General features: G+C 39.5%; 1 protein-coding gene across 4 annotated transcripts in view; it reads right to left on the bottom strand.

The window, feature by feature from the left end:
- SH3KBP1 (SH3 domain containing kinase binding protein 1) overlaps positions 1-27775 on the bottom strand; it is a 212147-nt gene that overhangs the window by 143470 nt on the left and 40902 nt on the right. The window contains exon 1 of one of the 4 annotated variants that reach the window (XM_064707612.1): positions 17575-17789. The exons of the other annotated variants lie outside the window; for them this stretch is intronic. The gene's annotated coding sequence lies outside the window, so the exon portion shown is untranslated. Of the gene's footprint in view, positions 1-17574; positions 17790-27775 lie in introns of those variants that run through there. 4 annotated transcript variants of the gene reach the window in all.

Genomic DNA, 27775 nt, shown 5'->3' with positions numbered 1-27775 from the left:
GCTTTTTAATTACTAGAAAAGAAAAGATTAAAGAAACATGATTAAAGAAACATGGAGGGGGTGGAGGGGGAAGGGAGATGGAGACTACGAGAAACTGCAAGGAATACAACAGTAAGAAATGTAGAGAGCACATTTTAAAACAAAGAATCACAAAACACCACCTGTCTCAGAGAAAGCCAGGAAGAAAAAAGAATACACCCTCTGCACATTGTGGTTTGGGTATTGGAGACATGCTTGGCTACATCAGTGATCAGCTTTACTACCACCAGAAGAAGCAATTCATTACATCTTAATGCACTCAGACCAAGACTGAAAATCATAATTAGAGCAATACAAAAAGGGAAATAGGAAAACCATGGTGTGCTGGGTGCTGGATGCTACTCCAAGCCACTCAATTCATCCTGACCTATTTTTTTCAAACGACAGCACCTCGCTCTGAGGCCTCCCAACGTAGGTGTGAGCAGAGCATAACTGATGAGCAGACACAGCAGATGGCAGGAAGCACGAAGAAGCAGAAGTGATTGGCACAGGCCGGGTGCATGAGCACTTAGCATTTTGTGCACACTGTGACAAGACACCTCCAAGGAAGGCTTTGAAAAACAGCAAGTACATTTGTTGATCTTTATGTACAGGTTACCCAAAGCAGGTGAGAAATACAAAAGCAGAAGTTTGTTATAAATTTATTAAAAGGGTGAGGAAAACCAAACCTGTCACCTTGCCACCAGAACAGAGGGACACACCATCCATGTGAGACACTTGAGACATGATGACCCAAAGACTCTAAGATTTAGAGTGGGCAACTTGCAGAGCTGACAGAGACTTTGCATTTCAGAAACCTCCCATAGAATCACACTGTATGACTGCAGCAGGTCTCTCAACCTGCAGATGAACTGGAAGCAACCTCCTGATTTCATACTGTGGAGTTGTCTGCCCATGAACCCCTGCAGCACACACTCCTTCCCAGTTTTCATCTGGGGCTGGGAATTTGTTTTGTTTTATCTATTTACCAACACATGTGAGCAGTGGGATGAAGGGCAAAAGGCACTGCTGCAGCAGGGATTGCCATGGGGAAGATGCTCCACAACCAGGCTCTCTAAATGGCATTTTCTTCCCCCACCTCTATAACCTTCATGACAATGGATGGCCAGCCAGGCTGTTATCAGCCGGAACTGCTGCCTTTCACCTGTGTTTGCCAATAGCACAGTACATCTGTGTGCCTTCCAGCTGCCCAGTGTTCTCAGCACACACACACACACCTGTGCAGGTGCTCAGAAACTCTTGTGTGCTCTCCCTGCATCCTTGGATACTGCAGGGAAGTACTGTGGGGAGACACAGAAGGTGTTTCTCAGCCATCCTCTCCCCAGAGCTTAAATTCAGCTCCAGCAGAATTAAATTACTCAAGCAGTTTCAAACAAAAGTAAATTTCTTCTCACAAAGGTTCCATTTTCATCCAGCTATTAGAAGCATTGTTAACTTTGCTTGAAAGTGCAATGTCATTCCTCATTTCTTTGAATAGGGAGTGGGATATGCCAGAATTTAGCAAGCTAAGAACTTCTCCCCATAGGCACCTGGCCTTATAAAAAAATGTAACAGACTACAGTTTTAGACATTCAAAAATGGATATTTCATGAAGTAAAAATATTTCTATTGTCAGTATAAAAAAAACCCTGTACATATTAGCACACACACACACACATATATATATATGAAACTTCTGTTGTATTTATGTTCCTTCTCACAACCATACCAATTTGAAAAGATGACCAATGCAGAAAAAAAGCAACAACATACAGCCTTAGGGAAAAAAAGCGCTGGGAGATGGGAGACATTATCACAAATTGTAACATGTTAGATAAGCAGATAAGCTATCTCTGTGACACAGACAGGTATAGAGAGAGACAAAGTAACAAATCCTTTATGCAAAATCCTATCACAAACCAGATGATCCTTAACAGCAGGATTTTCTAATGAGAACATTAACTGACTCACCCAGTATCTTGCATTCTCTGTTTAACATCATTTGGAAGGTGTTTTTAAGAAAGGAATTATCTTTTCTAAATTATGTTGTACAATGAAAAAAAAAACCCAACAACTAAAAATAAACCACACAAACTGAAAGGAAGTCATTGTGCTACACAAAAACATGCAAAATACATAAAATACAGCTTCACATAACTTCAAAATTTTCATTTCAACCCCACTTTAAAAACCCTTGGTGATGGTCCGAACAGCCATTTTTCTATCCAATTAGCAAGTAATGAAAAATTGTACAAATTTCTACAGATGTCTTCAAACCCATAATTCTGCGTTATAGAATGAAGAACTGTGCCATAAAAAGGTACGGGCAAATTTCAGACATGCCTATTGTTTTTGATAGATCTTTAATCAAACACTCTATTGAACTAACCCAATCGCTCCGCCCTCTGCAGTACTCAGTTATTAAGGTTATGCAGAGAAGTCCACTGGGCCCTGGGGAGGGCAAGTGTCAGGGAGTTCCACTGCATGTAAAATTAAAACTGAGATTCTTGAAGATGCATCACTGTTTTAAAAGACAAGTTGAGACTTTTTTCAAGACAAAAATAAAGGATCATTAAAATATTCAGAGGGAAAGATAATTACAGTGTTACAGGACTTTTAGGGCTTTGTTTGTTTGTGCAACCAGTTGTATGAAAGCTTGCAGGAATTAATGAAATAAGATCCTGGATTAAATCAGGGTTAATGAGATCAGGAATAGATGCATCATTATTCAAATCACACACCATGTGAATAGTGTGTGCTGCCAGACTTGTAAATCAGAGATTGGAATTTAACACTTTTCCTTCTGCAGTCTGACAGTTTAGGGCTAGAGGTCTCTTTATAAATATTGCTGGCATCCACCTGCCACTGTTCACAAGACAATGTATTATGATTCCAGTTATTCCTGGAGCTAAGCACCAACAATTCCAAGAGGTAGCCAATGGCAGAAGCAGTTCCTCAGCACTTCTAACAGTCATGTTCCTCAAGGCTTACAACCATTGCAGCTGCTAAGCAAAATTTGTTGTTTGATTATTTTCCATCTTAATCTGACCCTTCTTCCTGCAAACATTACAGCAGGCACAGGTTAATTCATGTGAGTTTGGAAGGGGCCATATATCTCATGGATTCCTTTTTGTCTGCTCTAGCTTTCTGAGTTCCAGCATGTTGGTGATATGCTCAAACCCAGAGGTAATTTCTTGGTGGGGGGGAAAAATGGTATGAAACCACAAAGATTGAGAACAACAATTTTAATAATCCCTATTAAAAGATGTCCTGGAACCATGGAAATCCCTTTATAAAATGTAGGTCATGTGTTTCTTTGGAAGTATTAGACTTAATTCTAGAGATTTGATATTTAGAAAAGATAGCCCCATTCATAAAGTCTTAATAGCTGGGAAATTTGACCCAAACCTTAAACAACAGGTCTCAAAAAGTCCCTAGAAATGCAGCAGCTGTCCTCTACACTTGTGACTGCTTTCTCTTGGTAGAATTAACGTCTCTGGACAAAGCTTTCCATGGTAGAATTTTTAGGCTCTTCATGTGTTCTGTCTGCTCTTTTACAGCTGTGAAAAAGGAACAAGCAGGGAAAAGGGGATGTGTTGGTCAATCTCTTCCAGCAAAACAACCTTCTGTATCTTGGCCTTATCCAAGGGAAAAGAGGTATAAAGAATGCAAATAGAAGAAATAACCATGCTCAACACTTATCCAGAACAGCAAAGAGCGTTGCTCAAGACTAAAAAATGTGTGATGGGTGCTAAAACTGCCTGAGAGTTTGATATACCATTGGTATTTGCAGGAGAGGTGCAGCCTAGCATCACAGATGGGAGAAGATTTGGTGACCACAATCCTCACCTCGAATTACTCAATCCCGTAATTACTCAATGTTTGCAAAAGAGATTGGCATGCTACCTTTGAAGTAATGCATCATACTGAAACTACCTTGGGAGTTTCTCAACCTAGTGTTTATTCAGCCAGCATGAAACTTTGAACAAACCTTCATGGCTATCAGAGCCACACAGACTCATTGGCTTGTACTACAAAAAAACCCAAAACAGTGTAGGACATATTATGGTCAAGTCCACATGCGAAAAAAATGATGTGTATCTGCCTAGCACACTCAGCATGTTTTCTGCTCACTGATGAGTTGCATGAGAAAGTATAATCTTTGTTTGGATAAGTCTACTTCCAAGCAGAGACAGCTATTTAATGGTTTCTCCCAATGTGGTACCAGAATGCTTTAGGCTCACTGTTACTGTAAATAAGATGAAGGTAAGAGAAAAGTACTGATTATGCAGTTCTGCTGAGGGGAAATGAAAGTTTAAAGATGACAGTTAAAGAAAGCAAGCAGGTGCATAGGAGTCATCAAGGATGATGAAATGGTGGTCTGACCATACATAAAGGTATATTGGAACTGCAGGACTGAGTCCTCTAAACTTGTTTGCCTTGCTGAGCATCACTGAATGCTGATGTAGATGATGCAGATTGATTCAGCAAGCAGGAACAAGATTTCACCAGCTACAAACACCCAGGGAAATTGCCTTTAAATACTTTTCAATTAAAAAAACTTAATACTTACTTTTCATTTTTACCTTTAAATAAGAATCAAGAGGGAAAAGTTGCATATGGCATACATAGAAGAAAGACCTATTTTTTGATCTAAGCATTAGCAATTCTTTTTACTCACCAATTTATCAAGAAAGGATAAATTCATTTTGAACATTTGAAACATTCCTGGTCAGAGTGTTGTAGGCTGAGGGGAGACACTGGGTGTTATTCCTCTGTGTTGAAGAGGACTCACCTACATTTCAAGTAGACTTTACTGCAACTTTAATTATTAAACTGCCATGGCTCCAATTATATATATCCAGATCTATGCCTTGAAATTCTAAATTTTGACTTACACAGTTCTCAAGATGACAGGAAAAATAACAATATATGACTTAGCTTTTGTTCCCCAAGAGCAGCCTACCTTGAAAGTAGCTGCCTGCTCTAAAAGATAAATGTGTATGCACAATAAAAATCTTAGAAAATTAAGCCAGTCATTAGATAATTAATAAAAATACTAATATCTTGAAAAGATCGGGGAGAAATCTCACTTAGCAGAAGGGAGTACCCTTCAATTTTTGGCAAATATTGAGTTTAAGCAGAGTAATTTGCAAGGCAGGTCACAAGAGTGAGGCTCTGTCTAGCCTCCCCTGAGCTGTATTTTTTACTGGGAAGGCAAAATACAACACTCCTTCTTATAGATACTCCAATATCTTCTAGAAATTACAGGATATTCTAGATGCATTTAGATTTAACTGCCTTTACTACAAAATGCTTTAAGCTCAGAAGTAGGGGTGTTTTATCTTTACAATATAAATTTTGACAGCACAGAGCATAAACCACTTGCTTCCTTTGTTTTCATTGGGAGCCATCCTTGGCACATTTACCTCAGGTCAAGGAGTACATTCACACTCAGGTAGTTCTACTGATTTTAATAGGTCTCATCAGGAAATCAAGTTTTTAGGCCCATTCCTCAGGAAAAACAAGACCCCATACCTGTCAGCACTCCTTACACTGTGCGTACACTGCTCCTCCCCTCTGTGATCCACTCCATGGGGGAATATTGAAAAAACAGAGTTATCTAGGAACACCCACACAGCAGTGGTTTAAACACCCAAAGCATAGGTGTGTTCTACTTTGTAAACAGTACAGTTTTAATCCCAAATCAAACAACAGACTCCTTCAGGAAAGCCATTAACCACTCCAGACAAGGGCTGTGGTGGACATGTCCCAGAATTCATGGGAGTGGTGGCCTGGGAACAGATATCTCTGAAAAGGAAACAGAGCTGACCACACATCATACCACACTGAAAAGTATAACAGACAAAGATATCACTTTTAATCCCAATATGAAACTGGGAAGAAACAAGGCCCATTGAGGGTGTTCTGCTAGAGGTTAAAGACAAATACAGAGCAAGCAAGCGGCAAACATTAGATCCAAGGACCTGGCAAGCAGCTTGAAATGCTCAAGTGAAAGGAAACCCCACACAGGGCTGGGGAGGTGCAGCACAGCTCTAAACTGGTTTGGATGTGTCTGTACTGCTGCACACAACACACAAGGGCTCAGGGGCAGAGGGTCCTCACTGCTGTAGGCAGGGGGAAATGCAGACATGAAAGTGAGCAGTGCCTGCATCAGGGCACCTGCTTGTGATGAGAGCAGGGAGCTGTAGCAAATTCCCATTTAGGGACATGAATTTCATTCATTCCTATAACAGTGTCTCCATTCAGCCCTCACCCATTTAAAGAGAATGGGCCAATCCTACACTTGGTCACTTTTCATCCATCTTCTGTCCCTCTGTCAGGTAAGTGCTGCACAGTCAGTGACTACTGCATTGAATTTGTCAGTATTTACAGGTATTTTCAGACCTAGGTATTTTCAACACATACTTCATTATCTACCATCAGTACTAACACAAAATTTAAGTTGGCACAGACTACAAGGCACGAGGAAAGAGCTTGTTTGCTTTGGACTGGATTCTTTCTGAAGTACTGTGCAGGGTGTGAGCAATGACAAGAGTCACATGAGCCCACTGAGCAGCTGAAGTGCTGGGGAAAGAACCTCCACCTATAAAGGTGGAGTAACTAGTCTGGTCAAACATATTTGATAATCACTAGTTAATCTGCTAAGGCAAGGTATTTTAGCAGCTACAAGAAGCTCCTAAACCAACAACTTAAATGCTCTGAATCCCAAAGAATCATATTTATCTTTCTTACTTAATGTGTCTTTTTTTAAAAAAATCACTCACATCCTCATCTAAATAGGCTTTATCTCACATTCACTGTTGCCAAGCCCACACAAATAAACATTCAATAACTGGAAAAAGTCATTTAAAAAGGCAAAAAGGAAGCTTGAGTATAATAAGTACCATGCTAGCCAAGTACTGGTCAATTCCATACTTCCTGTATTTTAAATATTTATTAAATATACACATAGATCAAAATAAATGCTCTGGTCTCCATTTATTTACACAGCTACACAAATCTTTAAACAGAACCAACCACACCTTAACATTAACACCATTGACAGTTTAATAGGAAGTAATTTATTTGTCATTTAGAAAACAAAGGTTGGAGACACAGGTAATCAAAACAAGTATTTCAGCTTCCTTTCTCCCTATTTATCCCACAATACAATATTTTGTTCTCACAGGTTCTCCGTTAACTCATGACACTGCCTTCAGTATGACAGTTGCACAGATCAGGGATGAAAAATGAAGCAGTTTGGTTTTCAATAACATGAAATTCCCTCTCATACTTCCAATTTTTTTTAATTAAAATCTATTCACAAGACACATACATGCAGTTCTCAGGGAAATCCTGTGTATTTACTCATTTGTCTTAGTTTATATATTAAGTTCTTCTTACTCTGAGTTCAACTTTCAAAAGTAATTTTCTATACAAAGATGCTTCTAAGGTCAGAAAATGAGACTCTTTCATTTAGTTGCTCAGGTTTCCTGGTCGTGTCAAAATATTTACCCAAATTTCTGAAGTGCACAAGGAAAACTGGAAAAGCATACTATTCCCTTTTCACAAAGTCACAACTCAGACCTTGTCTTTGGATATTTATTTTCATTCACTCAAAATCTGGGGCAGTTAGCCACAAACTACATTTTTCAGCTAAGTATTGTAAAAACATTGCTAACCCCAAATTCAGTAAGAATCTTTGGCCAAATATTTTTACCAGCTTTTCAAAATTTATAGTATTTTTAAAACAAGGGAAAAAAATATATTAAACAACAAGAATTATCATGTCTACTTGCATTCTTAATTCACACACACACACACACACAAAATGAGATTAACAGAAAAAACCCATAGAAAATTAGAATCAATCTCCACAACTTATTTCTAAAAATCAATAACTTTTAAAGTACCCTCTGGAGGACACAGCTAAATTTTACTTCCATTCTCTTCTCACATCAAGTTTTTAAACTTCTTTCCTCATTTTACCAATATGAGATGTACAAAAGAAAAGATGCCCTGAAGACTATTTTGAACCAAAATATTTTCCCCACTCTGCTGTTCTACAGTGAACAGTATTTTAGGACATTATTTTGTGTAAATGAATACCAAAGCTGTTCAGTGTATTTTAAAATAACAAAAATCTGAATTGCCATATTATGTGTAAAATACTTCTGATAATGTAGAAGGCAAGAGTGTAGTAAATTGACACTCATTTATACTCTGTTTAATTCTGTAAGCTTTATTTCATAAATCTAATATTATCCAGTTAAGTGGACACTTAATGCAATTATTTAAATAAGAACACTCTGATTGTTTTGATTCTATTCCCCAGTCACTGCTTGAATAGGTGTCTGCTGGATACATTAGAAAATTATCATCATCACCAGTAGAAATTCTGCCCAAATGGATTGCAAGAGAAAGCTAGCAAATCTAGCTGATTCATGACACTTGTGGAAGGTGTCCAGATTTTTTCACATCTTCTTGAAAAAGCTATCCCATTTCAATGGTACTAAACATGGAAGTGTTGATTTAGATTTTATCATGTTTAGCTCAATTCCATGCTTGTGTGATCCAGTCTGAAGCAGAAGTGGCAGCACTGACATCGTGAGCATCACCTGTAACCCTGCCCAGGCAGTGACCACAGGCAGCACCTGGCTGAAGGAGCTGAGAAGCCTTGATCTGCAGGGCAGAGAGCAATGATTCAACAGGGTCTAACAGCACAAGAAAAACTGCTTGGTGGCTCTCATCCTGTCACTTTACACGTGAAAAGCCAGTCTTATATATTTGTAAGGACATTCACAGCAGACATGTGCATTGGACATGACTTTTTGTTCTTCAGAGGAAGAAAACTCAGAGCTGCGCTATCCAGATGTCAGAGGAAACAGCAATACAAAACCCAAGAGCACCTGTATCTGACCACAGCCAGATGTCTCTCTGCCTGTTGCAGTGATATCACCACTGTAATAATCTCAACTCGTTATCTTCATAACCTTTTATGCTGCATGTGTATCCTGCTGAAACACTGAATCTCAGGAGGGCAAGCACAAAAACCACCATGAGATACTGTACCACTACAGACTGACAAGCAAAAAATAAGCCTCAAAAACTGATATACAGGTTTGAAGATGCAGGTTTTATTCACCATATAACTGTATCAAGCTGATGATCATTTCTAAAGCAGGTTTTTTTTATTACAAACAGCTGGAAATTAAAACTGAAAGATATTAGAACCCGCCCCAAAGCCTGAATACAATCCAACTTTATTTTCTGACTATCCTATTTGCTTGGGGACAGAGGAAAAGCCAACTGTGCAACTCTTAGTGCTAGGTACACTAAAGGGAGTGACATCAGCTCTGCTAACTGAACAGCCATCAAAGCCTGCAAGATTTTAGTTAACATGCAAAAAAAGGCCAAGAAATCCTCAAAATGGGGGTGGGATAACACCCAGGAATGCAGATAAATGAGGGGGAAAAGGGAACTTAGCAACATGTAGTGCAGGTGAAGAGCCCTTCAGCATCAATGTATTCCTGCCTTCCCACACAGCACTCTGCCTCCCACCCTCAGAAACTGTACAGGGTTCTCAGTAAGAACATGAAACCAACCCTGTTTGTTTTTAAAACGCAGCACATATGCTGAATTAGACCCAAGACCCACTGAAAATGTCTGAGACTGGGAAGAAATACTCTAAACACCACAACATTTGCACAAAGTAGTATTCATCTTTTATCCAATGAAGCCCAGTCAGCTTTTTCCCTGGTGTGCTGAGGTACTGTTGTAAATTCACAGCTAGAGTAACTATGCAAGAAAGCTTCCAGAGAGGCTGGGGATTGGGACAGGCTGCAAAAAAGCCTCTCTGAATTTCCTGAGACTGCAGCAGAGTCCTGTAAACACCCTTTATTATAACAGCTCCTTTACAGCCTGGAAGTATGCATTAAAATAATAGGGGGCTGAGCTGTTGAAAGGGGGAAAAAATACAAATTCTACAATTACAGATGTCCACAATAATATAGTAACAGTTCCTGCTAACAAGTTTCACCTTATTTTATGCGGTACTTGAGAAGAAATAGTTTGTCACCAAAACTCAGTATTTCTATAACAACCAAGACTTAAAAGAGGGAAAATGGGAAGTCAATAAATGAAACATGAACTGGACACTTTGAACTGGGTATTAATAATCCAGCAGGTAGGGCATCAGCTCCAGTCAAAGATCTGGCTGTGGAAAGCAAAACTCTCTCCCTTGAAAATCAAGTCAGTCCATGGATTAACTGCTAAATACAAAACATGCCCTAACAGAGCCAGAAGCCTGGCAAACCAGGCACTGGGTCTGGAACAGCAGGAACACATAAATCAGCAGGCACTGGTAGTCTAACACTCAATCTATTGTTTACAAAACTCAAAGGGGAAGGGAGGGATTTGAAAACTACTTTTCCCCTAACATAGATAGGTAAATTTTAACAAAACAAAATAAAAACCAAAAAAAAAAAAAAAAACCTCAGAAACATATGAGAGACATAATGCTTAGTAAGGACAAATTATAAACTGTTCCACATCTACATCTGCCAAGTCACTTTCCTGAGATCCCTGGTCATCAAAGACAGCACTGACAGCACTGCAAGACAGCAGCAAGTTAAAGTTAGCACCTATATTTTCTTGTAAAAATTGGTTATTGTCTGCAACTTTGTACATATGGATTAGGAGTGGTAAATACATGAAAGCTTAACGCCATTACAGTACAGTTCTGCAATGAGCAGGAGTGGCATATTCACAGCATTTTTCTCCTAGGGTTACACACAGAATATTCTCACTAGGATGTCTAGATAATTTCTGTAAGATATTACTTGAGAAAGCAAAGGTACAGGGAGTTCAGTATAGTGACCTGCATAGATTACATCCTAGCAGACCAAGTACCAAGTCACCTATTCAATAAGGTTTTACCTTTTTTTACTTTTATGTGTGCAATTCTTCTCTCAGCATATATATTGCACACCTAGTCACAATTGGTTCCCTGCCTTGGAAATGATGTTTCCCTGTCCTTCTCCTGGACTCTATGAAGTGTAACCATTGCTATAGTTTCGGTTTGACCTACAGTTTTTCAAGGTAAAAAACTAAACGCAACTCAGCCACCTCCTCTGTCACATTTAAATTATAAGTGACAGCTTAGTTGGAAGACCTAATTTAAGAAAGAAAACAGGCAATTTGAATAAGCAGAGGAGGTTGGACTTTCTTTTCTCAAAAATCCACAGTGATTTTTCCTGAGTGAAAGAGATCAAGTTAGGAGTCACCAACATTAGATAACAAGCAAATTTTCATACAAATAAATGGAAGAAATGACATTTATCCACTCAAAAAATGTAATAACAGGCTATAATCAAGAGCAAGATGGACACTGGAAGTAGATACTCAAAGTATTTCAATATTCAAAGCATCAAGCCCAGAGCTGGCAGGTTATATGCAGCACCAAAACAGAGAACAAAAATGATTTAATGGTAATTTTATGCTCCCATTTGGAGACGTAACAAGAAACACAACACTAAAGGGTTCATTCAGAGGAGCCTGTTCTTCTCAGCCGCTGGGTAAAGGGCACTGGACAGGACACACCAGGACCACAGCAGCTCCTTCATTTCAAGGTGTAACCTCTGTCTCCATGCAGGGGGGATGCAACTCCACCAACATGCACTGATGTCAGGCAAGCAGCCTGAGCTGCCTTTGCTTACCTGCAGAAGGCCAGGCCTTGCAGTCCTATCACATTACCTCCCTAATGCAGCCCTTATGCAAAAATGCAGTGATTATCTCAGTATTTTCAGTTCTTTTGCCACAGTCTTTTAAAACCTGGGGCAACCCTCAGCTTTGCACAGTGAGCTTGAAATAAGTGAGAACTAAAATCACCATGCTATATGGAAGAGATAAAATACCTTCTGTTACACATAGAAGGGAACTTCAATTGGTACAAGAAAGGAAAACAAGCATGTATTTTTAATCAAAAGTTTTTAATTTAGATTTAAATAGCTGATACCTTTTCCAGCTGCTTAAGCAACACAACAGATGACATGCAAGCCATAAACCAGGACATACATGTTTAAGCTTCCTTTTAAAATTTGCAGACTAATTTCTTATTCCATCATGCCAAAGCTCTTAAAGCATACATATATAAGTCAGTGGGAGAGCCCTGCCCTTCTCTCTTCCACAACTGGAATGTTCCCCTATGCCCAAAGAGAGCCATGTGTCTGAAGCAGCAATCTCTGTACTTTATTGGCTGTAACATGAGGAAGCAATACTCCCAAAGCTCTTCTGCTGGTCTTCAAGGCATCCATAAGACCCAACTACTCATGCAAGAAGTTTGCATGAATGCGCTAGGCCTTGTCCACTCAGGAGTTTTTGGAGGGTTTTTTAAAAGTCTTTATTACTAGTATGGAGGTTTAGATTCCCCATAGAAAAATAATTCTAAATCCACTGGGAAATGCACTCTAAGCTTTCCTGCTGCACTAGGGGTGGAGCAGCAGAGACAATCAAACTGCTAACACAGACCCAGGAACCCAATCCTACAGCTTAAAAAATGTGCTGAATTGGTGAAAGGCTGCCAGACAGCTGGAATCACTGGGAGCTGCCACGGTCATGGCTGGGTTTAACTCTGCAGGCTCTAAACACCCCGTGTACAGAACCAGCCATAGAGTTAATTAGTTACAGAGAAAGGAGAAACTTGTGTGGCAGAAGAGGAATGTCATATGGACAGTCATCTGCAGCTTAACCATATGGACTTTCCATAACCCTTTCAAAACAAGCACAGAGGATATCAAAGTTGTGGCCCATCCTTTCAGTTCTTAAGATCTATTTTAGGATGTAATCTCCAGTTTTTCCATCCCCAGACCCCCAATTACTCTACTTCAAATAATTTCTGAGGCACAACAAGGGACACCTCACTGCCTTTTCTTCACACTCCTGTCAGCACATCTGACAAATGCTTTAATAAAATAAAAAAGGAGGGGAGAGGGGGAGCTGGAACTAAAAATGGGTGAAGGTGGAGTTAAAGTGAAGTAAGATCATCATATTTTCAAGAAAGGCTCATGTAAAAATAACACAAGAAGAAATATCAAATATTTTAAAAGGTCAACCAACAGAAAATGGATTTCATCACTTATGTTCTTCACTATTAACTCATCACAGCTTTGACAAATCCTGCTCAGCTATATCACTTCTGAGACCTTTGCAGTTAACATTAGGCTGCCTCAGGACGGCCTCCTCCTCCTCCTTCTCCTCCTCCTTTTAAATTATTTTCAGAAATACCATAGAGTATGCCTAATAGGTGAATCACAGATTATTTCTACATGCTCTCAAAGACAGGCAAATTCATTTTCTTCAAAGTAATCAATCTCAGTTAAGTAAACAGACAACTCCAAATGTAATTTTCACATTTTAGGTTAAAATGATGAAAATAAATTTCTTAAGACTGGGTAAGATATCCATAAGTACATTTCATTACTACAAATGAGGAATAGAGCAACCTCTTCTTCAAAATTTAAAAAAAGGCCTTTTTTTTTTAAGACATGAATGTGGTACTTTGTGCCTAGACTACAGAAGAAATAAGGAAAAATGATGCAATTTAAGTAGTTTATCTCTTCCCTAGTACATGCTCTGCACTATCACTCCCATACAACCACAGCCACAAATTCTTCACTCAAAGCCGAGCAGGACAAACCACACATGTGCTATCACACCTGAATACTGCAACAGCCTCAACAGATTCTGAACATATTAGAAAAGGAAAAAAGAAAAAGAAAAAAAAAAACACCCTCAGCTGTCCTTCCAGCAGCACCAGAGAGTCCAGGGAATGAGGAGGAGGAAGGGTACATTGTAATTCTTTCAGTTACATGTACTTGATATTGCTATTTTGCAACTTACAAAGGTTACAGGTTGTTTTATTTTTAATACACTGTAAATGTCCCTCTACCTAGTAGCATACAGCAGAATTACCCTACTAGGTCATAGCATCAGTCTATTCCACTCAAAAGACATAGTGCTGACACAGTTATCCTGGGTCTGGTTTACTGGTAAGCTAAGATTCCATATGGATACAAAGGATTTTTCCTAAGTCTCCCTCCTTACTAAGATGCTTCAACAGATCACAGCTCAGCTGGGCTGTGGCAAGAGAAACTCCTCTCCCTCCCAGACCCAGATTCTCCATCCCTGTGCTGAGCCCTGTGCGGAGGAGTTTACATTCCCTGTATTAAATGGCAAAATATGGTGACACAGGCCATTGAAGAAGCACTAAAGGAACATGGGGGATTTAGACATCTTTTGTCTCAGAACCAGATGGGGGAGGAGGGGGGCACTAGGAGATGACAAACATTCCCAGGCTCCTGGGAGAAACTGTAAGAACGTGGAAACAACAATAATGTGTACTTTCATAAGCAGTAAGAGAGCAACCACGGAGTGTGAAACAACCCCGAACACTTTGTTATGGTGATTCAGACCCATTCACCAGCTCACGGGAAAAACAAGCATCCTATCAGCGCCAGCAAAGAGCAATCACTTCCCACCTCCTCAGCCCAAGCAGTTTGCATCATTTGTTCTAATGACATGCAGAGGTTTGCAGAGGGAGCCCATTCCAAGCCCAACTGAGGGATCCAGCAGTGACAATTCCGGGTGGATGAACACACCGTCCAGGACCTTGCCATTGCCAGCATGTCAGACAGCATGTTAGCTAGAGAGGGAAAGAGTATTAAAAATAAAAATATCCCTTCATTTCCCAAGAGGAAGCCCTCATAATGAAAAGGCTTAGAGTGATCCCCAAGTCCCCTTTCCACAGCACTCGTTGTGATGTGCTCAGAGAGGTGAATCCTTATATTAGACTCCACACTTGTGAGAAACAAAAAGATTCACAACACTGTCCAAAGTGGAAAGAAATATTTCAACTGTGCAACCAAGTATGTTTACTTTTTGACTGCCTTTAACACAAACAATTTTGATTTCATTTGAAATTAAAACTATTTCATTTCATATTAGAGAACAGCTATCAGAGCACACAAAATTCCTGATTTTAGCTTTGCTTTTTCTACTATTCATAGCATCTTTAAACAGTCTGCACCAAGGAGTAAATTCAAGCAGGATATTTGTAATGCACTTACTTCCCTCATAAGCTGTGTGCTCCTAAATCTATTGAGTGGGCTCTGGAACAGCACAGATTTTCTAAGGGTGGCTCAGTACTATCTCTGCCAAGCAATGAGCAGATATTAGATATTTCAGTCAATACTGTATCTATTTGTTGCCTCAGGAGATTTTTTTTTTTTCTTATGACATATAAGGAAATACATTCTGCTCTTTTGTGATTTTTTTTTCTTCCAGGAAAAAAAAAAAAGTAACTCAGCACTAAAAACATTTGCATTTCAAGCTGGAGCCCTCGTATTCAAGAGCTCACAGTTCAATATATACATGATACTGCACAAACTGGGGATAAAAATCTACATTATGAACAGAAAAAACAGTACAATATTTTCAGGAAATAAAATTTTAATTCACATCAGCCAACTGTACAAATATAATATTAATCAAATGAAGGGCAAATAATTATTAATTAAATGCATGATACTCTTTGGCACATGGATGCAAATCATACATAGAGGTAAGTATGCCTCCCACTAATAATAAGTTTTATACCAGATAAATAAAATTTTCAGCTAAAAATCCAATTTATCTTTAAATGCTTGTTGATACTTATTCCAAGCATCTTGAATGAAAACAAGACTATAAAATTTGGCTGAGGTAGCAGTTAAAATTTTATGGCCTTTTAATAGCTTGCTCAAATTAAAAATAGGGAAATGCTTATTTTGTACAATAACATACTTTCTTTGGTTCTGATTTGCTTAAAGCTATGTTTTAAGTTACAAGTTCAACAATAAAACTGACCTTCTTTAGTCTTCTTGAAAAATCTAACTTACACTATACAAATTTCACAGGAACCCTCTAGTACTCTCCATTATTGCAAATAACTTCCTATTATAAAACCTGCATTTATCTAGGTATTATCTTGACAATCCTTTTTAAAAAGGATAATACAAAATATTTGATATTTTAAAAAAGCAATGTCAGGATCCCCTTCTTTTATTTCCAACAAGAACCTGCTTCTGGGGATGGGGGCAGAAAGTTTAGGACAAAGTAGTCTTAACTATCCTAAAATCCTAAACTTTTGAAAAACACAAGTTTTAACACGTCATACCTTTAAATATTACCATGGGTAATATTTATGCAATGAATATGCTTTGAGGTATCCTCATAAAAAAATCTCGCAATTATGGTAAAAAATAATTATTTCAAAATTTAAAAAAATTAAAAAGTAAACAACTGGCAGATTTAGGAATAGTTGTTAGGACAGTTGTGGATTTCATTGTCACTCACTACTGTCACACACACTGGGATGCTCAAGTGCACCCACTGAAGGCTGTGAGCAGGAGGGCAGAAATCCCCTTGCTGGTGCCAGGTGCAGAAATTGGCTCCAAGCCCCAGCCCTGTGCTCCCAGCAGCCCAGGCAGTGCCACAGCAAGAGGGAATCACCAAAAATCACACTGAAGGAGCAAAAGCACTGGAGGAGGAAGAGCATTTACATTGAAATAAGGACTTGGATCAAAAACCTGTTGGGGAAGCAAACAAGGGTGAAGCAGAGCAAATTTAATGGGATAACCTGAGATGAAAAATGGGGAGAGGGAAAGGAAACAGAGCTGGGGGAAAGAGGAGGAGGCCTGGCATGGCTGGAAAAAATAAGACAAGCTGAAGAAATCCCAGAGGTGGGAGTGAGGAAGAAGCAGCCATACCTGACAAGGAAGGGAACAAATGGGAAGGGCTGAAACTGAAGAGTAGAAAGAGCCAGGAGGAAGGGGGGGAAAGCAGCTGAAACCAGATAAGGAGTCTGAATAAGAAAACTGAAGAGGCTGACTTAAGGCAGGAGCCTTGTAAAAAACTGTCTGCTACCATGTAGGTAACTCGGTGCCAAGGCTTTGCTGAAGGGCTGCACACAGTTCTGCAGTGAAGGACCAACCACACTCAGGGGGCAAAGCAAAGGGCTGGATCAATCAGTGGAAAGGACACTTGAAAGGGGAAATCAAAATAGCTTGGCCTTTTTGATACATTGAAAATATGTGTGATTATTTTCTAAAAATACATCAGAGGGGAAGGAATAGTAAAATAACAGGAAGAGGAGGAACTTTTTAATCAGAAATACAAGTCATGAGAATAAATGAGCTAAGATCTCCCAGGAATAATTTTATGCTAAACAAGTGAGGAAGTTATTTGTAGCTGGATTTTTTGGTGGTTGTTTTTTGCTTGGTTGGGGTTTGTTTTTTTAAATCATAAGAGTGGTATCTTCAATAACATCTAAAAAGAAGAAAAATAATGTGCCTTTTTTTAGATGCACAAAACCCTCAAAGCCATGTCAAGCTAACAAGCTGAAACTCTCCCTCTAAAAAAAATCCCTCCACCAACACCTTTCAATCCTTCAGAGTGGAACTTGCTGTGCTGGTGAGATGAGCTCTCAGAGCTGTGCAGGAGCAGCAGGATACTCACCCAGAGGGTTCTGGCTCTGCCCAACAGGGTTCTAAGCTGGGGCTGCCTTTCTCCTCCCCCCCAAACAGCACCACAGCTTGTAACGTGCTCCACTCAAAAATCACACGTGGTTCTGCTCTCTGCCAGCTTCACTTTTAGCCTCTTAATTTCCAATGGCTGCAGCCAAAAGCAGGGAGCCAGCAAAGCACAGTTTACTGAGACCAGCACACAAAGACAGCTTTTTGTTTGGTTTTGTTTTGTTTTTAAGCTCTGTGCTCTGTCTGACTCTGAAACGTCTGTAATACTTTTCTGACCTCTGTGTACAGCTCCCCCACAGCTGAAGGAAAGCAGCATGAAAGGGAATGATTTTTGCAATACAGAAATGTATTCTGCTGCAAGACCTGTAAACTGTACCAACAGCAGCTCTGGGTCTATTCTGGGATACAGTGCGAGTCAGATGTAACACACACACACATCATCTACCTTGACAAAAGGCTTTGTTCTGTTTTTAACTGCTATTTAATCAGCATCCCACTCACATTTAGAGTAGATCTACTCAGACTTAAGGGTGAAGCCCTGTTTCCATTAAATTAAATAGGAATTATAGTACTGAGTGGAGACCAGAATTTTACTCCAGACAAAACATTTACCCTGGAACTACAGAATGCAGTAGTTAAATTGTTTAATCTTTCCATTCAGGAGAAAAAATGATACAATACACCACAACTGAAAACATTTCATTTTTACTTAACCAAAGTGGTTCCAAAACAACTAGGCTTCCCTAAAATTATCTAGAAATTAACTACAAGAAATTCATCTCTTTTTTGCTATGAGGAAAAAGAGACACTGGCCCCACAACAGAGAACTCCAGAAAACAACTGGTTAATTGTATGTTTCATTCAGTGGTGCCTGGGCACACTTCTAGTGAAAAAAGGCACAAAGCCATTTCACTGTTAAGTCTGGCATTTTGTGGGTAGGATAGCAATGAATACTCTTATTTTGCATAATTACTTTTCCTTTTATTAGGACCTCTAATAAATATTTAAATGCAAGTAAAAACTCCAGTTAATCCATCTCCCAATGCAAGCAGACTCCAGGCCACCCACATATCTATAATCCTTTTTGCCCTAACTCTTGACACCCAGGATATTTTTTGTTATTTATGTGTAAAAAAAAAATACTTCCTGTTAAAGTCACATTGTTTACAGATGTCCTGCAACCACAAACAAAGGGCTTCAGCTCTGATCATACCCACACCTCAGAGCTTTTGGTCAAAACTGATTATTTCTTTCTCCCACTAAGAGAGCTCTGAAAGCATGACCCTCTCCTGACCAGTTGTTTTGCCCACCTGCACACACAGGCACAGTGACAGAGGCTACCCCAAACTCAGATCTTTGTCAAAAGTCAATATTAATTGTCACATGCCTCGAGAGCCTTCCCATACACCACACTGCCCATTCTTCCACAGAGGCTGGCAGTGGGAGGAGGCAGGAGACCCAGGGCACTCAGAAAGTCACCCCCTCTGTCACAGGGCAGCTTCCACCTCTGGCATCAGCGCCCTGAAACCAGATCAGCAATGGGAGTGCCTGAGTAAGGATATCCCATCACAGTGAAAGGACTGCTTAGAGTCCTCCAAACGTTCCAAATGAGAATAAATCCTTCAAAATGCACCACAAGACCCTATGCCCCAGCAAGAATTCTTTGGCATCTACTGTCTGTTTCTCTATCCTCACTTTCTGAAAGCCATTCCTATGCTAAAAGACACAGCTGCCTAAAATCATCCTTGGTTCTTGGCTTCCCCCACTCCTTCTTTGTTTGAGATCATTATTTCCCAGCTGTTGCAGCATACCATTGCTCAGGTTTTAGTATAGTTTCTTGTCTTCAAAAATGTGAAACACTCTCCCCCCAAAATTTTTTTTAAAAACCACTAAAAAAACCCCACCAAAAATGACCAAAAAAACTCCCCCCAAAAAAACCAAACAAAAAACCCAACCCAGATGGAATTCAGATTATCAAATGTTAGAAAATGCCCCTTCCCCCCAGTAAATGCTGAGAAATAAGGGCACTCAAACTTATTATCAATACTTGCTTCCCCACATCAATAAAATTAGTTTGACTTTTTTACATTATGACTAGAAAAAATAGAAAGCATGCCTTTCTAAAAAGTACAGTTCCATTTAAAATACAGCTGAAAGCTTCAAATCTAATTGTAGATTTATCCTTGTCTGCATTACCTCATTACTGCTGCACTGCTTTTTAAGAAACTGTGAAAATATGTACCATGTAGGTAAATTAATAACAGAAAATTAAAAATCACAGTATATTACATTCAGATTCAGTGAGAATCAGAGTTTTCCCTCTTGTACAGGCATTTGCTATAACACAAAGCAGCATTCAACCATTCCATCTCTTCTGTGATAAACATTAGGCTGCATTTCCATGTTCTCACTGTGGGTTTGGATCAAGCTGCTCTGGGTTCAGAGCTGCCTGCAGGTGACCACCCTGAGCAGCCACAGGCTGTTGCTCAATGGAGCGGTTTCTCTAGAGCAGAAGAGAGGAGAGCGAGGAGGAAGTGAGAAAGGGAAGAAGCAAAGGCAAAGACCTCTCATGGGTAGCAAATGTTAAGATAACACTCTTGGGAAGTTTCTACAAACTTCCGAAGCAACCTGAAGAAACTTCAGTGTGTCCAGAAGTGCTGAGGGGCCAAGAAACCATGGCAGGCAAAGCTCACCATCACCCACCAGGGTCACCATGGAGCAAAGCCCAGCAGGCCAGGCTCAGAGCTTCAAGTAAGGCAACAGGAGAACAAGAACTCTCCAGGCACGCTGATTCTCTGCCTACCAGCACTGCTGCAGCACTGTATCTTTGAGAACACTGCCCTGGATACACAGATACAGGCAGGCAGGATCCAAGCCATTCCAAGTTAGATTTCCTGTGGCAACACCCAGACATGCTGTCTGAACTTCCTGGAACCCCTCAGAACTTCAAATCACCCCACTGCAACTGGATCCCTATCCTATCAATCTTAAATGCATATTATTTCCCTAAATGCCAGGGAGAAAAGGTATTCCTCTTACAAGAACCTCGTTCACTAGCTGTAATGATAGTGATTACAAAGGCTGCAAAGGGGTCTCATTCACCAACCACACACAGCATGGATGATCATTTTACAAAGATGCTTGTACAGCTGAAGCTGTTGTGTTTATTTCAGTGTGTGAAGTGGTCAGTGCACAGCAGTAGTAAAACCAGGCAAAGGCATTTCTTACAGGAAATCTCACCCCAAAGACCAGCTGTGACAAGCATGGTTCTGTGTCACTCTTGCAACAAGAATAACACAGGAACAGGCAGGAGACAGTATTGTAAAAAGAGCAAAGAAGGTTTTATTCAAGAGAACCACACAGTTTTTATAGAGTGATATCAGAGATTTTATTTGATTGGCTAACTAACAAAAACATCTTCCTCACACACTGTCCTTGAGAAGAACAGAAAGACGAAGTAGAGAAACACCACCTGCAGATTGTTTATACTAAACAAGTTATCACATCTTTACAACTCCTTAAAAATTCTCACAAGCCACTGTGAGAAGCACTTGCAATTTCCCTCTCTCTATCCCATGGCATCCACAGTTCTGTAATAGTTAGAAATGTCATATTCTTCTTGAGACACCTACAGATTACCCTTCTCTTTCCTCTTGCTTCCACCATGGCAGACTTTAGACAGAACTGGCATCAAAAGCCGGCCAACAGGCAAGATTATGTTGATTTCTGCTTTTCCCTTTCATGTGTTTATAATTTGTTTGAATCTTTAGTATCTCTTTATCCACTTTCTTGTTGAAAGATTTGTAGTTTGTTCGATTTGCATTTAGAGAAAAACAGTGAATAATACAAAGAAATCTCTTGGCTTCCTTCACACCAAGGGATGAGGTCATAGGGCTGTTGACAATTATTTTTAAACAATCAACCATTCAGTGATGGGATTGTGCACATTCACACAGCTTGATGAAATACAGGCTTGCTCCTATCTAGAGCCTCAGGATTGCATATATGATATCAAGTTTTCCAGGGCTGGAAACATTTTCTAACAATTTCACAGACCAAAAAGAGATGCTATCTTCCTTAGTACTTAATCCCCAAACTTGAACCATTATTTCCCAGCCCTCCTATGCTCTAAAAATGTGGCTTTTAACAGATGATTCATTAAAAATATAATTTTTTCTAAATTATTTTCGTTGATGGTAAGCTTCAGTACTCTGATCATTTCTACAAGACAGCCTTTCCAGCTGCCTTTCCATTGCTCCCCCTTGGTCTCAGGAGCTCAGGCATCAGCTCCAGTGACTTTCTGTGGCACCACAGAGGGAGGGAGAGAGGAGGATGATTCATCTGTGTCTCCAACCAGATCTCTGAGGAGGAGCTTCTGCTTGAACATGAGCAAGAGAGCAGTCATTTTAAGAACAAGAAACGTTCAACGCTGACTCCTTCAGCTGCTACTTGGAAGTCAATAAAAAAGAAGTGGCAAATGAAAAAGTAACTGTCTGAGCTCCTTGAACACAGATTAAAGCAGCCACCCTGGGGGAGAAGTTGTGCCAAAACTGTTTGAGGTGTCCAAGACCCTGAAAGGGCTGTGTCTACCCAAGGAGTTAATAACACATCTTACACCTAGATTTTGGCATGGTCTCTGACACAGCTGTCAAAGGAAGGTTTAGGAGTGGCTTGAAGACCTGCAGATGTTTGACACTTCTGTGCAACCCCAATAGCCCAAAAGCAGGAAGAGGCAAACAGGTGACTTCCAGGGTTTGTGATGCTTCTCAATTAGTAAAGGCAATTTCATAAACAGTAGAAGTAGCAAAAAATCTCCAAAACTGCATTTCAAGATGTTTTCTTCACAGCCAGTTTTAAGGAGTTTCAAAACAAGGAAAGGTAAATCCACAATGCTGCATGCTAATTGCTAGTAATTTTCCACGTTGTACCAAACCAGAAGGGAGAAGATACTTTAATTCATTGATCCCTTCTAATTAGTGCATTATGATCCACAGGTTTCTCCCTCAGTATCTCATCTTACTTTGTCCTAGGGAAAAGAAACTTTATACCTGGTTTCTCATGTGCTAAACTTGGCACCAAAGGCATGACCTGAAACTACAGCTTCCAGTTTTAGGACAGTGCCATAGTGCACAAGCACACAAATTTTCTTTATAATCCAGTTTGAATTTTTGGGCTGGAAATGCAATCTTTTCAGAAGTCTGAATGCCAGCAACTGCACTGATAAAGCAGTGCCCACTGGAGAATCTGCTCCTCCAGGACCATTGGAGGCCAGACTCTGAGGAGTTCAGGTGCTAAAAGCATCCTGAGGCTCCACACAAGAAGGAGCCCTGGAAAGTGCTGACACAGACTCTCAGACACAGCCCAGTGCCCAGCACCTCCCACAGGGATCAGGAACAGGACCATGAGTGAGCTAAGCCTGGGTTTGGGACAAATTCCCAGGCACCCTCTGGCGACCTGGAACACATTCAGACCCAAAAAAGTGCAAGGGTAACTTGCTGCCATTTTGCCATGGGGATATTCCATGGTTCATAAAACCAAAGATAATTTTAATAACTACAAAAATTCAAGTTCACTGTTAAAAACAACAGAAACCCACATTTCTGCTTGCACCCATGCTCCATTCCTACTAATACAGATACTTCCTCTGAAAAAAAAAAAACAACTGCTCTGGTACCTGAGAAGGATTTTGTTCAAGAAATATAATAAATCCCTAGTGTCTCTGCAAAGATTCAAAAGCCCATTCCAGAAAGAGTAAAAAGAAAAAAATATTAAGATAATGATACACTGTTATATGTTTAAAAATCCTAACATTTCAGAAATTAATGAAAAAAGTTTTCCTAACACCTCCGCTCATTACTTTTAACATTAGTAAGAAAAATCCATGCAGCATAAGACAGTATAAATCCATTGAGACAAACACTCCCTGAGGTATGAACTGCATAATAGCTGTAGTGGAACCTATGCCAGTAACTAATTAAACTTATGCCTCAGGCTTTAGTGATGTCAATTCATCTATTCCAAATTTATTCTCTTTTTAAAGAGCAAGTAGATAGTTTTCTCCATGAATTCTATCAATTTTTGAAAATTAAAAATTCATTATTTAAGATCTTCAAAAGTAGAAATACACCCTGGAAATGTGTTTGATATGATAGGCTATCATATTTGACTAAACATGGTAAAATGCCCTTGTGAGTCAGGTGGTCAGCTCATCCAGGAATGTGGCAACTCCTTTCTTCCTGACAAGAAAAGAATGGGTACAGAAAGGAGCTTTGCTCTTGGCAAAGGCAGCTTCTAAAAGCTCCTGCAGAAAACCAGGTGCTCATGCAAGATGTTAATTTTCACCCTATATGATGACTCTTACCTCAAGAGTTACAAATTTTCATTATATTGAGGCATTTTTGGGGCTATAAAAGTCCTCAAGGTTGGGTTATTTATGACAGTAAACTACAACAACAGTTACTCTTCCAATCTCAGCAGAATGACTATAAAGCTATGTAGAAACAGCTTCTGAAATAAACTTTTGCAGCCTTTAGCTCACCATTGTTGCTTCTGTCAGCATCTTCTCATGAAAAGAGGACAGTCATGTCAGTTCTTCCCATGGTTCTTGTTACAAGGTTTGCAAGAAAGCAGCAAAATTATGACAGTAGTTCTCCTTTTTAATTGCATCAGAATTCAGATTCAGTGTCTTGATAGCTATTGGTAAATTCCAATTGATGCAATTCTGCTTTAAAGGGCCAAATAAGTTCCATATTAAGCAGAAGTTCTAGTTCATCCTCAAGCTCCACAAAGTTAACAGAGCCCTCTGATCACACTTCTTGCATAATCATTTTCGGGACACTGGGTTCACACAAACATGTTATTATTTGAATCAGTCATGTATTACCAAAAAGAAAAAAAGTGTATACCTGAAGCTCAAATCAGAAACACACTGTCATTAGCTGGCTTTGCTTTTGGCATGCTGCTCTGAAAACACAGCTACACGTTACTTCTCCTTGCATCAGATCATGCTTGAATTTATGCAAACGCTGTGTAAGTGGTCCAACTTCACAAAAAACTAAACTGCTGTTTGCCATCTGCACTGGTAGTGCTGTACTGCACAACATCAAGCTTTATTTAGCATTGTTTATACTCAAAGTGTCCCCAAGCAGTATTGATGAGACTGGTTAAGGGCTGGTGACAGAGAAGCCACCACAGCAGCCACTAAAGGGCTTACATGAGTTCAGAGTTCATGTTCCTCTTGAAGGTTCAGCCCTAATTCACTGTGAGCAAATATCAGAGGTGTCACTAAGTTTTACAGGCAAAGGGACATAAACACACGAACAATTTTAAATAATGTGGTCATTAATTAGATATTAACCAGGTATTCAGGAGAAAGAAAGGTTCATGCAGGTGGTCAGTTCTTGACATGCTGAGCACTTACAGCCCTCAGGCCTGAAGTTGTTATAATCAGCTGCAGAACAAAGGCATGCTGAGCTGCTCTAGCAGAATTCATCAGCATGAGCAAGAACTGCCCCCTGCACATTCCAGGGGTACTGTTTGCAGGGATCCCAAACACAACAAATCACAGCTGACTCTGATATTCAGATGCAGCCAAGAAAGATGGTCTAAATACCACTTGCCACAAAGAGGAAAAGAGACTTCAGAATGAAACTCAGCCTCTGCAAAAGTAAAAGATGCAAGGGCTACCTTCTGCCACCTCACCTTGATACAGCAAAGCAAATCTACCTGATTCAACTTCTAAGATTTTGTCCTTAGACAATTAGAATTATTTCTTATTAATATAATTTAAAAGAGTGAGGTTTCAAGAAAGAAAAAGGCAATAAACCAGCTCCATAGGGGTGTAAGTTTAAGTGTCAACATTGGTCCATGCAGTTTGCAGTTTTTTCTGCTTCTCCTTAGAGACTGTGAAAAAACTCCAAGTGTGGTTTGGAGATAGATAAGACACACACACATGTACAAAGTTAAATTTTAAAATATTCAAACAGTGTAAATTGAAGAGTATGCACTTCATGATTAGCAATAGGCAGTGCAATCCAAAGGGAGCCATAAATTAGACTACATGAGCTTTGGATCAGATCCATGAAGGTAACATTGCAAACCACCAATTAGGAAAGATTTCATAAAACAAAGATATATAAAGTAACTACTGATGAGTATCTGTCAAAAGTGAAACCCAAAACCAAAAAGAAAATAAAACAAATTGATTTTGATTACACAGTTTAGTGCAGTTTCAAAGGAGGCTAATTGGAGGGGAATCAATATAAAGACGCCATGGCAAGTTTGAAAACACCACAAGATAAAAATTTATTACAAACACAGATGTCTGCCTTTGCCAGTACACAGTGTCACAGGATCTTTAAATCCAAGAACTCATCACTGCCTATACTAAACCTTGGTAACCTCAGTACAAACAGTGGCTCTATGGGGTGGCTCCCAAGAGCCATTCTGCTCCACCTCAGGCCTCCAATTCTCAACTTCCCATGCATTCCATCGACTTTTACTTGTCTTGTCCCTCATCTTTATACCAAACCTCTGTGAAATAGGTGCAGTAGAGATGGTTTACAGGTGTTTATGGTCTGCAGAGAAAGCCACGGGGCATGCTTAGTAGCAAGGTGATAACTGAGGAAGAAAATGGAAGAAAAAACACCTAAAAAATGAAAAACAAACAACCCAAAAAACCCAAACCCAAAAACCCAAAAGGAAATACAGCAGAGCTGGTATGCTGCACTTGAACATTACTCTGCATTTCCTCCAGTGCACTTTCATCTTAGTGCTGTCTGGGGTTTTTTTAACTACATTTACATTTTTCAACACACTACCCTGGGTCACAGTGCCCTATTCAAGCCTTTTAACCCCAACCCACAGCTTCACTCCCTTTCAGTCACCCTTGTTAAATTCAGACCTTGTTAGCAATTCAACAGAAGTTTTTACTCTTTGCCATCCTTTTATTTCTTTATTTTTATCTGTTTTAACAGAGGTCACCAGTTTTAACTATTCAGAACAGCAAACATGGCTCAGCCATTACAATCTTCTCCCTTAACCACTCTATCATAATTTCACTATTCCTCTATTTTCCTAAATTAAGCCTAATATCAACCTAATACCAGTTTCTCACAAGTTTGTCCTAGAGAGGCAAATATTCTATTTCTAAATATAATTTAGATAATTTCCTATCCTGGCTGGCCTCTGCCAAGTGTTGCTGAACTCAGGCACAAAATTCTACTGTAGGATTTTGTGGTTTTTGTACTTCTCTCACACAGGTACAATGTGTTTAGAATATGCCTGCTGAAAATAATTTTTACTTCAAGACAGAATGGGCTGCTCAAACACCCTGTTCTGAAAACATCCTGTTCATACAAAGCTTCTGCCTTATCAGACCCCTCCATGAATGACAGAACAGGAGTGTGATTCATTTGGCAGCTAAATTATTTAAATAGTTCCACAATGGCATATAAAGCCCCATATACATCAGAGCTCCTTTTCTTTTCCCACAATAATTTTTCTTTTCCTTTTCACTCAATCATTTTTTCTCTGAATTATTAAATCCTTCTTTCTCCCCTTTGTACAGTTTGGGAATTCTATGGCTGTGAGAACTCATAAGAGAAGGTTATAATTAGCAGTAAAAGAAAGGGTTGTAGGGAAAACATGGTTCTATGGAAGTGTGAAATGGAGGCTGTTTCAGGTAAGTGAAAAACCCAACACTCTTTCCATGTATAACTTCTTCAACAAAACTCATCCCAGTCAGCACCCTGCTTTACCAGACAGCACACAGGTGGTTCTCTGGCTGACAGATAAATACAAATTAACACACACTCTCACCCACAGGCAAGATAGCAAAAATCCATTTTGGAGAAAAGGCCAAGCTGTATGTGTAGGAGCTAAGGAGAGAAAAGCAGCCCCGATGACATGAAAAAATTCAAACCAATCCTTACTGTACAGCTCAAAAAAACCCCAATATTATCATGAGATGAGTTTCAGAGACAGTTTAAGCAATTCTGAGTAGCTAGAGAAAGATATTTAAAATTCCTGTGATTTTCAAAAGACCACGGACACTTTGCTTCTCTCATAGTTTTGAGTCCATTTCACAAATACAGGCCCATTAATTGCTTCACAGGTTACTGAAAATGAGAGAAAAAAGTATTAAATGGACAATGGATGAGTCAAACTCAATATAGAACGCAATA

Source organism: Zonotrichia leucophrys, chromosome 1 (assembly GCF_028769735.1).
Source record: "Zonotrichia leucophrys gambelii isolate GWCS_2022_RI chromosome 1, RI_Zleu_2.0, whole genome shotgun sequence".
Lineage (NCBI taxonomy): Eukaryota > Metazoa > Chordata > Aves > Passeriformes > Passerellidae > Zonotrichia > Zonotrichia leucophrys.
The sequence above is the reverse complement of the archived record's forward strand: the minus strand, read 5'-3'. Positions and strand labels throughout refer to the sequence as shown.